This window comes from Rhinopithecus roxellana, chromosome 3, assembly GCF_007565055.1.
Source record: "Rhinopithecus roxellana isolate Shanxi Qingling chromosome 3, ASM756505v1, whole genome shotgun sequence".
In the NCBI taxonomy this organism is placed as follows: Eukaryota; Metazoa; Chordata; class Mammalia; order Primates; family Cercopithecidae; genus Rhinopithecus; species Rhinopithecus roxellana.
In genome coordinates, this window is record NC_044551.1 from 97181328 (window position 1) to 97202763 (window position 21436).

Here is a 21436-nt window from a genome sequence, read left to right on the forward strand (position 1 = left end):
TTTGTCTTTTTTAAGAAACTGTTTCTAAAGTATATTTAGAAACACATATACACATAAAAAAACAGGAAGAATGAAAACAAAGAACAAATTTGGAGGACTTACCCTACCTGATTTAACACTTACTATGAGGATATAATAATCAAGACCGTGTGATCTTGGTCTAAAGATAGGCATGTAGATTAATTAATAGAGACTTCAGAAATAGATTGATCCATATATAAATTTCTTTTTTGATAAAGACACCAAATTAATTCAATGTGGAAAAGGAACCTTTCAACAAAAAGCTCTGGAGCAGTGGATATCTGTAAGGAAAAATAATAAGCTTCAATTCCTGCCTCATGTAATATATAAAATTAATTAAAATTAATCACAAAGCAAAACAAAAATTGTCTAGAAGAAAACATAGCAGAATATCATTTTGACTTTAGAGTAGGCAAAGTATTCCTAAACAGGGTGAAAAGAGACAGACATGTCTTTTTTCCTATTTATGTTACAAACTGTAAGTGCTTTTATCCATTTAATGGCTTGCCTGTTCCCAGCATTATGTGGATCTTCAGCACAAGCTTCTCACTTATATAACAAAATGCAATTTTACTGCTACCAGACGTATTACATTGGAGGTGTAATGGTAACACTCAAATAGATATTCAAGGTAATTTTTAAGAAAAAGCAGAGTGAGTTAGAGTGCTTTGGTCAAACTTCCAAGGAAGTGAGACTTGAACCTTGAAGGCTGGTTTATCAGTTTCCTATTGCTGCTGTAACAAATTACCACGAACTTAGTGGTTTAAAACACACATTTATTCTTAAAGTTCTGTGAGTCAGAAGTCTAAAATCAGCTAACATCAAGGTGTCAGCAGGGCTGCATTCCTCCTGAGGCTCTAGGGGAGGATCTGGTTCCTTCTGGAGGCTGCAGTATTCCTGGCTCATCTTCCTAACCTCAAAGTCAGCAATCATATAGCTTTGTCCTCTGCTTCCATCTGTAAATGTCCTTCTCTGACTGCTTCTCCTGCTTCCTTCTTTCACTAACAGGGATCATTGTGATTACATGGGGCCCACCCAGTTAATCCAGGATAACCTCCCCATCTCAAGATAGTTAACAACTATATCTGAAAAGGCCCTTTTGCTGTCTGGTCACATAGTCACAGGCTCCAGAAATTGGGATCCTTATTCGGATGATCATATCTGGGTAGAATCAGGATAGCTAGAGAGGAAGCACCTTTTAGATCATAAAAAAATGAGTACACTTTCATTGCAATGAGGAAGCTTTCTACTGGTTTAGAGTCTCACACTGGCAGGTAATGAGAGAACGAATCAGCTGAGGGGTGTTTCAGTGGGCAGCCAGGTAATCAGGAATATTGCTTTCCAGGCACAGCAGTTTTTTTTTTTTACTTTTCTGGTCAATGGGAGTATTTTGCAGTTTTTAAAGTGTGGAATCAAAGGTCCTGGAACTTTACAGCATTTTAGCATATAGGAGCTTTATAGCATCATATACAGAAGTCCTGACCCCACCCTGTGCCTTCAGGAATATGAAGTGTGATGAAGTTCATTTTAAAGATAAGATCACAAAAGTCTAGCTGTTGCCTTACCTGAGGCATAAATATGGAGTATTAGTTAGGCTTGTTACTGCATGAAGAGTGATTCTGGTTTGGAATTGGTGATACAAATCCTCTACACATTACCTTCAAGGGTCATTCATTTGTTAACTTTTTCTTTGGCCACATAAAGAAGAGATGAAATGTGTCTGGGCTTTTCTGCCAATCAAAACTTCTTGGAGTCACAGATACCAATTCTAATGACAGTCAATTAGCATGTAATATTTTTATATTCCATGGGAAATAACAATGAACCTTTGAAATCCATCTGAATTTAAGGGAAATTCTTTAGACCGCCTGAAAAGAATGCTTGCTTGGTCGTCAAACTCTGAGTGAATATTTCCAGTCTTCAACTTAACAAATTTCTTCTTAATATTGTTACTCTTTGGAATTCTGTCCCTTTCTTGTACCTGTTTAAACACCTCACCTCATATTTTTAGAATTCTCTATACTAGTATGGCTAACTATGAAGTCTTGCATATTCATGGCTATATATAAGATTTCATTTGATTAAAAATGGAATTGGAAATACAGGGTTAAAGGAACTTATCACTTAAAATAATTTAGGATTAATGTCTTTAAAAAAATAGTAAGAAGATTTCGTGTTTTTATATAGTTATACATTTTGATGCCCTTTTTGGTATGATGTTATTTCAAAGTTGGTTCTGAAGTATATACTTTATGATTTTTACATCTTTTTTCTAAATACACATTCATACATTTTGTTTACCATCTTATAAGAGGTATCTGCAATTTTTTATAGGTATAAGTTTAACATCACTTATGAACATTGCTCTTATATCCAACAAGTTTTTTATTCTCAGTATTAGCTCAATACCTTAAGTAACATATATCTCTTGGTTTAACACCAGGTACCATACCTATCAAAACTTCTTTTGTACAGCTACATTTTTCTTTTCCCCAAACACCTTGCAAACGTTTCTTTCTAAGTACAACCCAAGACACAATTAGTTTCTAAGATACTAGTATCATTGTTGGCAAAACATAACAATCTAGGGAGTTGCTTATTGAAGGATGGATAACTCTACGTGTTTCCCACAGTGGTGTGGGAAAATAATAGTGCATCAGGTAAGGTTATTGCAATATTGAAGAACTACCAGGGAGGTTTTTTACCCCTTGGGGCTTAATTTTTATTCATTTCAATTCAGGTGAAATAGTGTCCCTTCAGCATTGGTTGGCACACGAAAGAAGATTAGCATGTGGAAACCTATATATCACTCTGTATCATGAGATGAGGAATGAAGGACTATGTCATTCTTAGGTCCTTGAGCTCTAATGGACAAAATGTGGTAGCAGAAAAAATATGGGCCCCTAATTTTCAGCAGGAATCATTTTTAATTAGTCCATGACAGTGGATCTTCTTCACCCTGCAACTGAGACTTCGGACCCCTCCAGAGAGATGAGGAGGAATGGAGGATTGTTGTTCTTCCGCTGGGGCATTTGCTCACAGCTCCACACATTGCGAACAATCAACTTTCTTTAATGGATGAAAGACAACTAGCAAGGGCCCTGTGACAAAGGATGGCAACGGGCGATGTGGCAGGCCAGGAGTAGTGATGGATTATCCATTGAGAAAAGTGATTAGATCAGCTCCTTTAGATAATGGATTATTGGTACATTCATTCTGTTTCCAAATTTGTTGTTCCTTGATTTTCTTTAAAGGTGGCTAAAACTGAAAATCACTTTTTTTTTTTTTGAGTCGAGTTTTTGCTCTGTTGCCCAGGCTGGAGTGCAATGGCACAATTTCGGCTCACTGCAACCTCCACCTCCTGGGTTCAAGAGATTCTCCTGCCTCAGCCTTTTGAGTAGCTGGGACTACAGGCGCCCACCACCACACCCGGCTAATTTTTGTATTTTTAGTAGAGACGAGGTTTCATCATGTTGGCCAGGCTGGTCTCAAACTTTTGACATGATGTGATCCACCCGCCTTGGCCTCCCAAAGTGCTGAGATTCCAGGTGTGAGCCACCATGCCTGGCCAACTGAAAATTACTTTAAGAGAACAGTGATCAACCTAAGACAAATTCAAACCTAGATGCAAACAAAACAAAGTTATAAAGTTTTCTCATTAACATAAGCCAGGTGGAGGACTGATCCTTTGGAAATTATTTTCTGTATCACCTAAGTGGCAAAAGTCCCCTTAGAATAGTCAAGGACGTTGATGGATAACTCTTGAACTTGGGCTTAGAGTTGACTGTCTACAAACTCTAGGTGAAGTTTAAGGTATTTCAACTAGGTTTGTGTAGTTTGGGGTCTATAAGGAGTTTCTGAAAACTGGCACAACAGTAGATTATTATCTCTTGGATCTGAGAGCTAAGTTGTTGTTAAATGGCTGTGGATGATGTCATTCCACAATAGGGAGTCTGGACTCAGAATGGACGGCCTTGACAGTTGAGGACATTAGTACTATAGATCAGTGGATTTAGGTAAGGTCTCTGGCTGTGGGGTTCAAGTGACATCTTTCTTTGACAAACTCCATAAATGCTTATCTCACAGACATCCACATGACTCTTAACTCCTTCAAGTTTTTGCTTAAGTATCACCTTGTAATGGTTCTTTATTTAAAATTGTAGTGTATCTCCACCCCCTTCACACTCCAGAGGCCTCCAATGCTGCATTCCTTTTTCTCTTTTCCATAGTTCTTATTATCATTTAATGTACTGTATCATCTAATTATATATTTTGTGCTTTTAAAATTGTGTCTTGATTATAAGATCCAAAAGGGCAAGTATCATTGTTTTTTTTACAGTGCTGAAACTCAAGGAACGTTTATGTAGTTGGTGTGCAACAAATATCTTTTAAATGAATGCATTAATGGAAGGAGTGAACGTGGTCCTTGGTATACTTCAATAATGCTTAAAATAATCATAAACCAACATTAGGCAACACACAAGTGTCCTGCCACTGGAGGGCCCTAGGTAATAACAAAAGTCTCAACAATCTAGCCATTAATATTTTATGTGGGGAGAAACCCAAACTTTTATTTCCTGAAGATTTCCAGCTCATCAAAACTATGGTTAGTATATTTGGCAACTTCATGCATTTGCAATATTTGCTTTTTAAATAAATATTTTATCCTTCAATTGAGTTATTTAATTTTTCCATTTGGAAGGCACAGTTTCCAAGTAGAAAATCATTTTTGCATTGGGTACTTTGATTACTAATGCAATGAATATATTTATGCCAATTTGTAAGTTTAAATAACAACCTTCTTTGGAGCAAATTCCTTATCTGTAAGATCCATGAAGATCACCACAGTTTGGCTATGAGAGGAGACAGGGTTAATGAAAATTTAACTTTTCCAGAAATTCTGAGAGTTTATATTGACATGTTTTAGGTTGTCAAAGATTTTCTTTATTTAGTTATAACATATGTCAATAATTTCTAGCTTTGTCTTATAAATTCATATATGTTTTAATATATGACATATGAATATATATATACCTATACATATATGATACATGAATACATACTACATGTCTATGGGCAATATATACATATATATGAGTATTTAGTATTAGGGATTTTATTGAGATTTACATTTTCTAATGACTTTAGATTCAATATGAACCTCAGAATTTGCATGGTCAATGTAGTAAGATCATATTTTCCCTTTCCAAGAGTCCCCTAAAAGAAGAAATTAAATTCAAAGATTTAGAAGTGACATGATACTTTGCTCAAAAGTTTCACAAATCCATTATTTTTTAATGGAAGTTTTCAGAGCTCCCTACTCAGGAAGTCTTACTTAGGATAAATCAAAAGTTACACATTTCAAACACAGAAAAAAAAATGAGAAATTTTATGGCAGCCTGTTGTGAACCAACCTAGTTTGTGTCAGTGGAGGTTGGAATTCGGATGGTCTAAGTCTCAGGTAAGCCAGGCAAATATTCACCTGGTGCAAGAGAGACACCACCAACAGAAAATACTTGGTTTCCAGGACACTAAAATGAAAGAAAATCTTCACCTGCAAATGTACCTGCTGGGGTGGCAGGGGCACTTCTGAGGACAGGGCACAGGGCCAGATGGCTGGTTTCACCACCTGCCTATGCCAGGGCACCGTTTTGGGTCCTCCATCTTGCTCTCATTGTCTAGGTGTTTTCTGACTCCTCTTTCCACCATGGGGAGCTTTTTGTTCATGTCACACATCTGCAAGGGAAGATACGAAATCTTTTATACTCAGTATTTTAAGATAAGTAATCTAACATTGTCTTCCATTTATCATATTTTCCTTTATCTACAGGAAGAAGACAGAATTTGAGGCTCTTGTGTTAAACAAAAAAATCTGATTTTCTATACTTTTAGAGTTACAGATGCTAGTTTGAAAACAGCATTTAATTACCATGCAATGCTTTGAGGTGGAGTGTGTGTGTGTCTGTGTATGTGTGCATGCGTGTGTGTGTGCATGCGTGTGTGTGTGCATGCGTGTGTGCATGCGTGTGTGTGTGCATGCGTGTGTGTGCATGCGTGTGTGTGCACGCGTGTGTGTGTTTGCATGCATGTGTGTGTGTGTGTGTGTAGTGGTCCCATTCCAAAGGAGATAACAGTAAGTCATTCAAGCCCACAGAGTTCTAAGGGAACTTCCAAGACATCCTAGTGAGGAAATTTTCCTGGTACCAAATGCCAAGCAGAATTTTATTCTTAAAAGATTTTTGGGTTTCAACTTTGACAGGATGTTTGAAATGAATTTACTATTTGGAATGTCATACCCTTCTTGCTCCTTCATAAACAGCCTCTTCTTATCTTCTCAGAATTGCATTTACCAGCCACAGCAGTTTGGGAGGGCTTACAGTTTAAAAGCTTCAGAGAGGAACCCTTTTGCTCAGATTGAACCAGAAATCGAGGACATAGAGTAATGTTACGGACTGAATGGTGTCCTCCAACATTTATAGGTTGAAGCTCTCACCCCAATGTGACTGTATTTAGGGATAGGCCCTTTAAACTGGTGAAGTTAAATGAGGTCATTAGGGTGATATCCTAATCCAACAGCAGTGGTGTCCTTATAAGAAGGGAAAGAAACACCAGGGATGTGGCTACAGAGGAAAGATCGTGTGAGGGCACAGCAAGAAGGCAGTCATCTGCAAGACAGGGAGAGAGGCCTTAGAAGCCAACTCTGCTGACACCTTGACTGGGGACTTTCCACCTCCAGAACTGTGCAACAGTACATTTTGTTTGAGTCATCCAGTCTGTGGTATTTTGTTGTGGCAGCCCTAGCTATCTAATATAAGTAGTAATAAAACGTTAACAAAAACATAGGAAATAGTAGTTATTTCAATATGAGGCCCACTGGTGGTTTGCAATAATGGCTACACTTTTTTTGCAGCTCCTTCCATTAAGAGGTGATGTCTCTTTTTTTACCCCCAGATGTCTTTTGATTGTTTTTCCAAAACTCTGCGTCTCTATCCCGTTCTTGCTCTCAGACACTGACCTATATAGACCACACCAATCAGCTTGTCTGCCCTCTGACTTCTATTGCGTTGGCTATCAGGGAGCAGCAGCAGGTGATAGGAAAGAGACAAGAGGGTGATCAGGGCACTGATTTGCCCAGAAACTTGCCTGCAAGGTCACTATGGGTTGGTTGCATCTCCTAAAGGAAAGTCCTCTCCACCAAGACTTCTACCTGCCTTTGGGTTCTGGTAGCTGCCAGCTCCCTTCATCTCTTCAAACCTAAAGCTGGTAGAGAAGGGATATGGTTTGGCTCTGTGTCCCCACCCAGCTCTCACCTGGAATTGTAATAATCCCCACATGTCAAGGGCAGGACCAGGTGGACATAATTGAATCATGGGGATGGTTTTCCCCATGCTATTCTCATTATAGTGAGTTAGTTCTCATGAGATCTGATGGCTTTATAAGGGCTTTACCCTTCATTCAGCACTCATTCTCTCTCCTGCTGCCCTGTGAAGAGGTGCCTTCTGCCATGATTGTAAGTTTCCTGAGGCCTCCCCAGCCATGCGGAATTAAGTCAATTAAACCTCTTTCCTTTATAAATTACCCAGTCTTGGGTATTTCTTCATAGCAATGTAAGAATGGACTAATACATGAAAGCTGTTTCTTTCAAGTCCCAGGGCCCAAAGTACAGCATGAACCATTGTTGTTTCCCTCCCTGCTGCCCAGGCCTTTTAAATTAGTTATTTTATTAAATTCTCTTCAAATTACCCTTACATGATTGTCTCATAACTCCCTTGCCTGGACTCTGAGGGATACAACACAAAGACTATCAATCTAATCCACAGAAGAAATCATTTTTTCCCTACTAAATATCATGTGTGGTGGTGGTGGTGGTGGTTTTGTAAGTGGTGGTGGAGTGTGCATACAAGATTAGTATTTGTTTCTTTCTTGGAATTGCAGCACATCAAGTGATAACTTAGCTTTCTTGTTTTGCCTTCCCTTTGTGTATACTTCTGCATGTAAATCTATTTTCAGCCTGGAATAAAACATTTCTTCAAGCCAGACTAGGCTAATTTCATGGGTTGAGAGCTACTATTCTGTCTTTAAAAAAAGAGTAATGTCTGACTGCTTCTCACAGTGTTTGTGTCAGGTAGAAATTATGCTAATTCTGCTGATAAAGTACAAAGAAAATCATAAACCAGACAAGGGGTTTATTTTCTAAGTAGTAAGAAGCACAGATTTTAGTCAGTTCAAGATTAGTGTGTGTGGTGGATTGCAAAATTGGTCACAATTTGTTACAACATTCCCCATTAGTCCATTCTCACACTGCTAATAAAGACATACCCAAGACTGGGTAATTTATGAAGGAAAGAGGTTTAATCGACTCACAGTTCCACATGGCTGTGGAGGCCTCACAGTCATGGCAGAAGATGAAGGAGGAGGAATGTTATGTCTTACATGGTGGCAGGCAAAGACAGAATGAGAGCCAAGTTAAAGGGGAAACCCCTTATAAAATCATCAGATCTGGTGAGATTTATTCACTACCATGAGAAGAGTATGGGTGAAACTGCCCCCGTGATTCAATTATCTCCCACAACATGTGGGAATTGGCTTCCTCCCACAACATGTGGGAATTGTGGGAGCTACAGTTCAAGACGAGAATTTGGGTGGGGACACAGCCAAACCATATCAGAGGTCTATTTCTTCACCCTACAATTCCAGAGTGGCCTTGTGACCAATAGTCTGTGACAGAAGTGACAATAAGCAAGTCCCAAGTGTGAGCCTCAAAGTCTTTGCATAGCTCTTCTCTTGGGACTCTGCTGCTTGCTGGAAAGAGACCATAAGCAGAGAGGCTTCTATTGTCCTAGCTGTCCCAACTGAGGCCATCAAAAACTTGCTACTCCAGCTGACCTACTAGTTGACTAAAGACCTATGAGTGAATGCAGCCAAGATCAATCAACACTATCCCAGGTTGGAAAAAATCATCTAGTTTAGCCCAACCCAAACTGTCAAAATGCAGAAGTGGAGCTAAACAAGTGAGTTTGTTTTAATCTAAGTTTTAGGAGTGGTTTGTTATGCAATCAGTCTTGGTAAAATATTGTAGTTCATCAGGGCTCAAGGCCCTTCCAGTTCACTGCTCTGCCATTCCAAAAGTATCAGCTGTATCCTGATATTCACAAAGAGGCTGCTGGAGTGCTAACCATTACATTTGTATTCCAGACTGGAGGAAGAGGGGAAAGGCAAGAGGAGCCTTCCACGTGAAAAGGTGGCCTCTATTAAAGGAGCTTGCTTAAGAACACCACCCATTTTTTCCCTTATATGTCTCCTTAGCTATGCCTATTTCCAAATAAAAATGAGAAGCATAAGTTTGATAGCTAGGCACGTTGCAACCCAACCTCCACATAGGAGTTCTGTCATTGAGGAAAAAAAGGAAAAGTGAATATCACTTAGCAGTTGGCAATGTTACTACATTATTGTCATGAACCCTCTGGGATTTTAGGATAGCTTAACTTTGAGTCTGTTGATGAATGACTCTTATTCTATTACATAGAATTCCTGTGTCATAACTAGGTTGGAGTCCTCATATATGCCTTTATCTTATTATCATTTTTCTTTTTGCAAAGTGAAAGCAAGTTTATTAAGAAATTAAAGTAATAAAAGAATGGCTACTCCATAGACAGAGCAGCCCCGAGGGCTGCCGGTTGCCCATTTTTATGGTTATTTCTTGATGATATGCTAAACAAGGGGTGGATTATTCATACCTCCCCTTTTTAGACCATATAGGATAACTTTCTGATGTTGCCATGGCATTTGTAAACTGTCATGGCACTGGTGAGGTTTAGCAGTGAGGAAGACCAGAGGTCACTCTCGTTGCCATTTTGGTTTTGGTGGGTTTTAGAGCCAGCTCCTTTACTGCAAACTGTTTTATCAGCAAGGTCTTTATGACCTGTATTTTGTGCTGACCTCCTATCTTATCCTGTGACTTGGAATGCCTTAACTGTCTGGGAGTGCAGCCCAGGTTTCAGCCTCATTTTACTCGGCTCCTATTGAAGATGGAGTTGCTCTGGTTCACATACCTCTGACATTTCCCCCCTTTCTTTTTATAAGAGATTCTTAATCCTAAGGGTTGCAGAGGGACAAAGATCCATCTTCTGTAACTTCTTCAGGCTGACTAGGGGCGATGATATTCCCACCTACTTATGAGGGTCTCTTGCAGTCAGAGTAGAGAGGAGCTCATTCAGAAAGCATCAGTATGGCGAGGGCCATTCCTGACTCTTGAGTTTCGACAAGAGGTGATATCTGGAAGATTAATAAGTGTTTAGTTTAAGAAAACATTCAGTAAGCTTTTTCTGTATTCCTACACAAAGAGTAAAACAGCAATATATTCCACAAAAGTAAAGCAAAATAAGTAAAGTTATTCCAAGTAAACTAAAATTAGAAGGCTTTTTATGAACTGGGCAACTGTTGGAGCTAAGCTTATATGCAGTTGTTAACTGATTGTAATGTGCCCAGAATTAGAATACTGATCCAGATTTTTACATTGCCCATCCCTCTTGTTTCTTCTGAGTAGCAGTCAGAGATCACTGATTGGTTCACAGGAATAAGCAGGGTTATCCTAAATTGCAGAAACAAACTTAAAAACAACTAATGAGACTAGAATTTAACAAATAACAAGTGTACCGCAGTTCTTGAACATAATATTTCTAACTCCAGTTTCCCATTTTAACTAAAGACAAATCATGGTAAGACTGACTTGCTTTATTATATTTGGTCTAATTATTTGTATAAAGCGCAGCAAGAATAATTATTTTTCACATAGGTTTTTAAATTGGCTTTGAAGGAACTCTGTTTCATAAGGAATCTCAGATAAGACTTTTTTAAAGCTGAGTTCTGCCATGGGTTTGTACCTTCAAATACCTATGAGTTGGGTAAATTTCTCTCGTTTGAGGTCCCGAGATAACTTGGGGCTCCTGGACCTGATAGAAAGTGACATTCTATACTTACCACAGGTCAGAAACCCCATACAGGGACTGTGTAGGCAAGGTATGAGGCCAGTTCCCCAAGGAACTGGGGAACTCTTACTGGCTCTACAAGTCAAGTTTGATTCCTTAAAGGAAAACACACCATTCCAGTCAAAACCTTGGTAAAACAATCAATTTCTCCAAATTGTGTCCTGTTACAAAAGAAAACAGATTCTTATTGCACCTATGCTAATAACTATATTGGCATAGGTTAAAAGGGTACTCACAACTAGTTTCCAAATTCCAGAGAAATCAGGCATAGAGAAACAAATATGCTCTAAATTTTGTTCACAGGAGTATACTTTACTCAATTGCTGAAAGCTGTAAATAGCTCCAAAAAAGTTTCCTTAACTCTGAGAAACAAAATAAAGGGTCAGCAATGTTTTAAGCAAAGTTAAAAAGATTACTTCAGTTCTCTATTGGTTCAGTTAATTCAGTTAATTCCTGTTCTATTTAATATTTGTGAACATTCTAGCTCTTCATGAGAGTTCTGAAAGTTGTTTCCTCTATTCTAGTGTTATAATTTTCAATTAGAAACCTGCATTTAAGAACACCTGCTAGACTTCTATAGTTGATTATAAACCACCTTCTAAAGAGGATTAAAACAAGACATTTGTCTGTGGATGACAAAATGTTTTAGGACAGTCACTATTAAAGCCACAATTGATAAGGAAATGTGGTAGCTTCTGTGGCACACAAAATTTTATATAATTATAATTATTGACAATGTACACTAAGTCATATTAGAATTACAGGAGTTTCCCATAACTTTGGACCATATACCAATAACACATTTATGTAAATATAGTTCCAAGAAATTTGATAATTTCACATTTGATAAGGCTTCCTGTGTGACTTTTATACCAAATAAGCCAAATTTCACTTTTACATTAACGTACTATTAATGTTAAACTCAATATTTAATAAAACCTTATAGACATGTTTACCCAATTCTAATGTGTAACCATAAGGTAAGAGTCTTATAAACCTTGTATAACCCTTTACAATTTTTTTTTTTTTTGGAAAGAGCTGATCAAAAAAACCTGTTGTGCTTTTACTCCAATGTTTAATTTATGGAAAAACTGAATAATACCCCCTTTAAATTTAGCCAATATGTTCACACACAAAATCTCTTACAATTAATTTTTATGAATCTTCCACAACTTGTTTAAATCTTTAGATTATTTTCTTACTTAAAACAGTCCTTTAACACCTTAATCTAGGCAGAAAAAAAGTCCACATTCCTGTGACTTCTTATCATCTTTCACCAAAACACATTTTACTTTCTTTACACACCTTCCATGCAAAATTGTTTCTTTAGTAGTTTTAATTACGTGTTATAATGTTAACTCTTTTTTTTAATTTTTTAATTTTTTTTTCATTTTTTTATTATACTTTAAGTTCTAGGGTACATGTGCATAACGTGCAGGTTTGTTACATATGTATATTTGTGCCATGTTGGTGTGCTGCACCCATCAACTCGTCAGCACCCATTAATTCATCATTTATATCATGTATAACTCCCCAGTGCAATCCCTCCCCCCTCCCCCCTCCCCATGATAGGCCCCAGTGTGTGATGTTCCCCTTCCCGTGTCCAAGTGATCTCATTGTTCAGTTCCCACCTATGAGTGAGAACATGCGGTGTTTGGTTTTCTCTTCTTGTGATAGTTTGCTAAGAATGATGGTTTCCAGCTGCATCCATGTCCTTACAAAGGACGCAAACTCATCCTTTTTTATGGCTGCATAATATTCCATGGTGTATATGTGCCACATTTTCTTAATCCAGTCTGTCACAGATGGACATTTGGGTTGATTCCAAGTCTTTGCTATTGTGAATAGTGCTGCAATAAACATACGTGTGCATGTGTCTTGTAGTAGAATAATTTATAATCCTTTGGGTATATACCCAGTAGTGGGATGGCTGGGTCATGTGGTACATCTAGTTCTAGATCCTTGAGGAATTGCCATACTGTTTTCCATAATGGTTGAACTAGTTTACAATCCCACCAACAGTGTAAAAGTGTTCCTATTTCTCCACATCCTGTCCAACACCTGTTGTTTCCTGATTTTTTAATGATTGCCATTCTAACTGGTGTGAGATGGTATCTCATTGTGGTTTTGATTTGCATTTCTCTGATGGCGAGTGATGATGAGCATTTTTTCATGTGTCTGTTGGCTGTATGAATGTCTTCTTTTGAGAAATGTCTGTTCATATCCTTTGCCCACTTTTTGATGGGGTTGTTTGTTTTTTTCTTGTATATTTGTTTGAGTTCTTTGTAGATTCTGGATATTAGCCCTTTGTCAGATGAGTAGATTGCAAAAATTTTCTCCCATTCTGTAGGTTGCCTGTTCACTCTGATGGTAGTTTCTTTTGCTGTGCAGAAGCTCTTTAGTCTAATCAGATCCCATTTGTCAATTTTGGCTTTTGCTGCCGTTGCTTTTGGTGTTTTAGACATGAAGTCCTTGCCCATGCCTATGTCCTGAATGGTACTACCTAGATTTTCTTCTAGGGTTTTTATGGTATTAGGTCTAACATTTAAGTCTCTAATCCATCTTGAATTAATCTTCGTATAAGGAGTAAGGAAAGGATCCAGTTTCAGCTTTCTACTTATGGCTAGCCAATTTTCCCAGCACAATTTATTAAATAGGGAATCCTTTCCCCATTTCTTGTTTCTCTCAGGTTTGTCAAAGATCAGATGGCTGTAGAAGTGTGGCATTATTTCTGAGGACTCTGTTCTGTTCCATTGGTCTATAGCTCTGTTTTGGTACCAGTATCATGCTGTTTTGGTTACTGTAGCCTTGTAGTATAGTTTGAAGTCAGGTAGCGTGACGCCTCCAGCTTTGTCCTTTTGACTTAGGATTGTCTTGGCAATGCGGGCTCTTTTTTGGTACCATATGAACTTTAAAGCAGTTTTTTCCAATTCTGTGAAGAAACTCATTGGTAGCTTGATGGGGATGGCATTGAATCTAGAAATAACCTTGGGCAGTATGGCCATTTTCACGATATTGATTCTTCCTATCCATGAGCATGGTATGTTCTTCCATTTGTTTGTGTCCTCTTTGATTTCACTGAGCAGTGGTTTGTAGTTCTCCTTGAAGAGGTCCTTTACATCCCTTGTAAGTTGGATTCCTAGGTATTTTATTCTCTTTGAAGCAATTGTGAATGGAAGTTCATTCCTGATTTGGCTCTCTGCTTGTCTGTTGCTGGTGTATAAGAATGCTTGTGATTTTTGCACATTAATTTTGTATCCTGAGACTTTGCTGAAGTTGCTTATCAGCTTAAGGAGATTTTGGGCTGAGACGATGGGGTTTTCTAAATATACAATCATGTCATCTGCAAACAGGGACAATTTGACTTCTTCTTTTCCTAACTGAATACCCTTGATTTCTTTCTCTTGCCTGATTGCCCTAGCCAGAACTTCCAACACTATGTTGAATAGGAGTGGTGAGAGAGGGCATCCCTGTCTTGTACCAGTTTTCAAAGGGAATTTTTCCAGTTTTTGCCCATTCAGTATGATATTAGCTGTGGGTTTGTCATAAATGGCTCTTATTATTTTGAGGTACGTTCCATCAATACCGAATTTATTGAGCGTTTTTAGCATGAAGCGCTGTTGAATTTTGTCAAAAGCCTTTTCTGCATCTATTGAGATAATCATGTGGTTCTCGACTTTGGTTCTGTTTATATGCTGGATTACGTTTATTGATTTGCGAATGTTGAACCAGCCTTGCATCTCAGGGATGAAGCCCGCTTGATCATGGTGGATAAGCTTTTTGATGTGCTGCTGAATCTGGTTTGCCAGTATTTTATTGAGGATTTTTGCATCGATGTTCATCAGGGATATTGGTCTAAAATTCTCTTTTTTTTGTTGTGTCTCTGCCAGGCTTTGGTATCAGGATGATGTTGGCCTCATAAAATGAGTTAGGGAGGATTCCCTCTTTTTCTATTGATTGGAATAGTTTCAGAAGGAATGGTACCAGCTCCTCCTTGTACCTCTGGTAGAATTCAGCTGTGAATCCATCTGGTCCTGGACTTTTTTTGGTGGGTAGGCTATTAATTGTTGCCTCAATTTCAGAGCCTGCTATTGGTCTATTCAGGGATTCAACTTCTTCCTGGTTTAGTCTTGGGAGAGTGTAAGTGTCCAGGAAATTATCCATTTCTTCTAGATTTTCTAGTTGATTTGCGTAGAGGCCTTTATAGTATTCTCTGATGGTAGTTTGTATTTCTGTGGGGTCAGTGGTGATATCCCCTTTATCATTTTTTATTGCATCTATTTGATTCCTCTCTCTTTTCTTCTTTATTAGTCTTGCTAGCGGTCTGTCAATTTTGTTGATCTTTTCAAAAAACCAACTCCTGGATTCATTGATTTTTTGGAGGGTTTTTTGTGTCTCCATCTCCTTCAGTTCTGCTCTGATCTTAGTTATTTCTTGCCTTCTGCTAGCTTTTGAATGTGTTTGCTCTTGCCTCTCTAGTTCTTTTAATTGTGATGTTAGAGTGTCAATTTTAGATCTTTCCTGCTTTCTCTTGTGGGCATTTAGTGCTATAAATTTCCCTCTACACACTGCTTTAAATGTGTCCCAGAGATTCTGGTATGTTGTGTCTTTGTTCTCATTGGTTTCAAAGAACATGTTTATTTCTGCCTTCATTTCATTATGTACCCAGTAGTCATTCAGGAGCAGGTTGTTCAGTTTCCATGTAGTTGAGCAGTTTTGATTGAGTTTCTTAGTCCTGAGTTCTAGTTTGATTGCACTGTGGTCTGAGAGACAGTTTGTTATAATTTCTGTTCTTTTACATTTGCTGAGGCGTGCTTTACTTCCAATTATGTGGTCAATTTTGGAATAAGTGCAATGTGGTGCTGAGAGGAATGTATATTCTGTTGATTTGGGGTGGAGAGTTCTATAGACGTCTATTAGGTCCGCTTGGTGCAGAGATGAGTTCAATTCCTGGATATCCTTGTTAACTTTCTGTCTCGTTGATCTGTCTAATGTTGACAGTGGAGTGTTGAAGTCTCCCATTATTATTGTATGGGAGTCTAAGTCTCTTTGTAAGTCTCTAAGGACTTGCTTTATGAATCTGGGTGCTCCTGTATTGGGTGCATATATATTTAGGGTAGTTAGCTCTTCCTGTTGAATTGATCCCTTTACCATTATGTAATGGCCTTCTTTGTCTCTTTTGATCTTTGATGGTTTAAAGTCTGTTTTATCGGAGACTAGGATTGCAACCCCTGCTTTTTTTTTGTTCTCCATTTGCTTGGTAGATCTTCCTCCATCCCTTTATTTTGAGCCTACGTATGTCTCTGCATGTGAGATGGGTCTCCTGAATACAGCAGACTGATGGGTCTTGACTCTTTATCCAGTTTGCCAGTCTGTGTCTTTTAATTGGAGCATTCAGTCCATTTACATTTAAGGTTAATATTGTTATGTGTGAACTTGATCCTGCCATTATGATATTAACTGGTTATTTTGCTCGTTAGTTGATGCAGTTTCTTCCTAGCCTCGATGGTCTTTACATTTTGGCATGTTTTTGCAATGGCTGGTACCAGTTGTTCCTTTCCATGTTTAGGGCTTCCTTCAGGGTCTCTTGTAAGGCAGGCCTGGTGGTGACAAAATCTCTAAGCATTTGCTTATCTGTAAAGGATTTTATTTCTCCCTCACTTATGAAACTTAGTTTGGCTGGATATGAAATTCTGGGTTGAAAATTCTTTTCTTTAAGAACGTTGAATATTGGCCCCCACTCTCTTCTGGCTTGTAGAGTTTCTGCCGAGAGATCTGCTGTTAGTCTGATGGGCTTCCCTTTGTGGGTAACCCGACCTTTCTCTCTGGCTGCCCTTAAGATTTTTTCCTTCATTTCAACTTTGGTGAATCTGGCAATTATGTGTCTTAGAGTTGCTCTTCTCGAGGAGTATGTTTGTGGCATTCTCTGTATTTCCTGAATTTGAATGTTGGCCTGCCCTACTAGGTTGGGGAAGTTCTCCTGGATGATATCCTGAAGAGTGTTTTCCAACTTGGTTCCATTTTCCCCCTCACTTTCAGGCACCCCATTCAGACGTAGATTTGGTCTTTTTACATAATCCCATACTTCTTGCAGGCTTTGTTCATTTCTTTTTCTTCTTTTTTCTTTTGGTTTCTCTTCTCGCTTCATTTCATTCATTTGATCCTCAATCGCTGATACTCTTTCTTCCAGTTGATCGAGTCGGTTACTGAAGCTTGTGCATTTGCCACGTATTTCTCGTGTCATGGTTTTCATCTCTGTCATTTCGTTTATGATCTTCTCTGCATTAATGAGTCTAGCTGTCAATTCTTTCACTCTTTTTTCAAGATTTTTAGTTTCTTTGCGCTGGGTACGTAATTCCTCCTTTAGCTCTGAGAAGTTTGATGGACTGAAGCCTTCTTCTCTCATCTCGTCAAAGTCATTCTCTGACCAGCTTCGATCCGTTGCTGGTGATGGGCTGCGCTCCTTTGCAGGGGGAGATGCGCTCTTATTTTTTGAATTTCCAGCTTTTCTGCCCTGCTTTTTCCCCATCTTTGTGGTTTTATCTGTCTCTGGTCTTTGATGATGGTGACGTACTGATGGGGATTTGGTATAGGTGTCCTTCCTGTTTGATCGTTTTCCTTCTGACAGTCAGGACCCTCAGCTATAGGTCTGTTGGAGATTGCTTGAGGTCCACTCCAGACCCTGTTTGCCTGGGTATCAGCAGCAGAGGTTGCCGAAGATAGAATATTGCTGAACAGCGAGTGTACCTGTCTGATTCTTACTTTGGAAGCTTCCTCTCAGGGGTGTACTCCACCCTGTGAGGTGTGGGGTGTCAGACTGCCCCTAGTGGAGGATGTCTCCCAGTTAGGCTACTCAGTGGTCAGTGACCCACTTGAGCAGGCAGTCTGTCTGTTCTCAGATCTCAACCTCCGTGTTGGGAGATCCAGTGCTCTCTTCAAAGCTGTCAGACAGAGTCGTTCGCGTCTGCTCAGGCCTCTGCTGTTTCCCCTGTTGTTTTTTAGCTGAGCCCTGCCCCCAGAGGTGGAGTCTATAGAGACAGGCAGGTTTCCTTGAGCTGCTGTGAGCTCCACCCAGTTCGAGCTTCCCAGTGGCTTTGTTTACCTACTTAAGCCTCAGCAATGGCGGGCGCCCCTCCCCCAGCCTCGCTGCTGCCTTGCGGATAGATCGCAGCAGACTGCTGTGTTAACAATGAGGGAGGCTCTGTGGGCGTGGGACCCTCCCGGCCAGGTGAGGGATATATTCTTCTGGTGTGCCCGTTGCTTAATGCACGGTATTGGGGTGGGAGTTACCTGATTTTCCGGGTGTTGTGTGTCTCAGTTCCCCTGGCTAGGAAAGGGGATTCCCTTCCCCCTTGCACTTCCCAGGTGAGGTGATGCCTCGCCCTGCTTCAGCTCTCGCTGGTCAGGCTGCAGCAGTTGACCAGCACCGATTGTCCGGCACTCCCTAGTGAGATGTCCCCAGTACCTCAGTTGAAAATGCAGAAATCACCGGTCTTCTGTGTCGCTCGCGCTGGGAGTTGGAGACTGGAGCTGTTCCTATTCGGCCATCTTGCTCCGCCCCTATAATGTTAACTCTTAGAAACTTTTATTTTTGGTGGAAACCTTAGTAAATTTGAAATTTTAATTATTCACTAGGTATGGAGCCTAGCCTAGGACACACCAAGCACAAGTGCAGATAAGAGTTGACTCTCCAGCATAGCTAGGGGGTGTGGCTAACTCCACATGTCCCAGGCCTTATCTAGAATCTAATGGCTTTAAGGTAGGTAAATTGAACAATTTTCAAAAGTCAAAGAAACAGTTTGACCTTAAAGCATTTAACAAATCTGATATCTGACCTTAATTTAGACCAAATGTCTACATTTTCAAGACATTTTATTTTACCAATAATCATTCAAACTGTCTTTATTTCCAAAAGATTACTAAAGTTATGTGAACAGAAAGCATTAAGGTTTCTATTGTTCTGACAAAATATTTGGTTTAAGTGCTTATTTTTCTAAGCGAATTAATGAGAGCTCTTTTATATATAAACATACAACACATATACAGTCAGAAGATTCAGCACTTGTAAGATTTTTTGTTTGCCAGTTGCTTAATTGGATTATAGACTTCACGGTGGAGCCCTTGGAAAAACAGGGTCAGGAAAGCATGCATTTCTAGGGCTAAATAAGCAGCAAATAAGCAGCTGAAGGCAAAGACAGATCCCCAAAATTAAGGATGCCATTTTAGACTGGTTCCTGAATTCCTGAAAGGAGGGAAATAATACAGGAGAAGACAGTGCAGTGCTTCTACTCTGCATTTCATTACAAGGCAACCCAAAGTCAATCAGCCCATTTTCTATCAGCCATCCCTCATGGGAGTCTCGTTTCCCAGTGGGGGTGGGAATGTTTCCTTATCTTCCAGGTGGCCAAAAGCATGGTTCTCTGATCCAAGTATGCAAAGAGTTAAGTATCCCTTCATAACTACTATTAGCCATCCCTTAAAATATATTTCCTCCTTAGTTAGTTATTACACACCAAAGCTCTCTCATAATGTGAAGTAATTTCTGATACCCCCAAAACTCAAAACCATCAGATAACACAATGAAAAACAGAACAGAGCCTTTGATTTTGAGAGGGATCTATCTGCTTTTAATTCCCGGGGTTTCATGAAGAAAACAGCTTGTTTCATTGTTGTTGTTTTTTTTCCCCAAAACGGGGTCTGTGGCACCTCCTCTGTTTTCCCAAGGACTCCCAGGCTACGAGAAGTTACCTTAGGACCTCTCATTTGTGCATTAAGAGTGGTAAGACAAAAAAAAAAAAAAAAAGGAGAAAAATAATTCAGTCGACTGAGAAGAAAAAACCTTTTTCCAGAAAGATAAGTTCCAAGAAGAGAAAAACATAAAGGCCTTCACAATGTATTGATAGCTTGTTTATCCACTTTTAATTAAGCTGATTTTAACCATAGCACTCTTTAATAAAGTCCTTTTAGAATTTAATATGACAAATGGCCACTATTTCTGGCTTTTGAACTTCACCAAAGGTCGCCTCCTAGCTGCTTAGAGAAAGGAAAATTTAAGACAGTCCACAGAGAATAGACTAGACAAGGTCATGCAGTTATTAAACCTATAACTACTTACTTCCTAGGTGGGGAATGGAACCTGGACAGCCACTGTGAAAATGCAAAACCTTAGCTAGTGAGCTATAGCAAGGGCAGTCTCTACTTCTTTTCCCAGAATGAGTCAGAGTAGTTAATTCTGAGCTTGCAAAGACTTTTAACTATTTAATATAATTTTTAGAGCTAACTATGATATGAACCCTAAAATTCTTGTTCCCCGAAGGCGGAGACCAAAAGAAAGTATTGCCACGTGGTTAAAAGGTGAAGCTCCCAAGGGAATAAAACAATGTGGAGACTTCATTCAGTTTTTCTGTTTGTTCCAGGGACCGGTAGCTAAGTTTGTTACTGACCAGGGTCATCTTGAAAAGTGGGCTTACAGGGTTCTAAGCCCGTTTTTTATCCTTAAGTACCCCTCGACATGGAAAAACGAATTCATAGTACAAAATACACCAGTTTAAGGCTAGCCTTAGAATTCTTTTTCACATTAATCAAAACTTTACAGAGGAGATAGATACACACTGATCTTTTTTTTTCCATTCATTCAACTGTTTGCACAGAGAGAGAGAAGCCAGAAATCTGACTGCTGAGAAATTTTTATCCTTTTGCCAACATGCCATGCTTCTGGGTTCCCCTTCCCTGAGCAGCCCTAGTGATCCGGCTTGCCGACTTGGGGCACCATCGCCCTGGGGACCAAGCTGCACCATAGGGAATATTATTATTTTTTCATTCTGGCCAAAGCAAAATACTTATGATAAAACATAGACATTAGCTACTCTGCTTAGCACCCAATACCAAATTGGCAAGGCCTAAATTTGCCCCCAGATAGGCCCCTTCATCTTTAATCCAACCTCTGACTTGGAGTTTCAACACGTGGTCTCTGGGCATGGTGGTTGCCCTAAGAGAAAAAAAAGGAAAAGGAGAGAGAGAAAAACATTGTCTGTGGCAGGGTGGGGAAGGTGAAATGCCTAGGGAGGCCAGAGAAAGACCCAACCATTGCGGTGACACTGAAAATTTCAGGCGGCTGAGGCTGCTGTTGTGAAGGGATTTTTTCCCAGCAGTCCCATCAGCTCTCGTGTTTCCCCTTTTAGGGAGGAAAAAGCTCCCCATGTACCACGATCCTGTACATACCTAACCCAGTCACCCACAGCCATAAGCAAAGCGTACAAGACAGGTTACTCCAAAAAGAATAGCAGTTGACGTCCATAATGCCAAACCTGTTCTTAGCCCAGAGGGACTTTACCGAGAGGGGCCTCTAACCCCCTAAATCTTAGAGGGGACCCTAACCCTCCTATGTGGGGCCTCTAACCCAAGATCGGTCAAGCTTCCTCGCCTTT

At 39.5% G+C, this 21436-nt stretch overlaps 1 long non-coding RNA gene across 1 annotated transcript in view; it reads right to left on the reverse strand.

The window, feature by feature from the left end:
* Positions 1 to 4947: 4947 nt before the first annotated feature.
* The window catches only part of LOC104670752, a 95880-nt gene continuing 79391 nt past the window's right edge, over positions 4948 to 21436 (reverse strand). Inside the window, exon 3 of the long non-coding RNA XR_749184.2 lies at positions 4948 to 5757. This is a non-coding gene — a long non-coding RNA (uncharacterized LOC104670752). The remainder of the gene's footprint in view (positions 5758 to 21436) is intronic.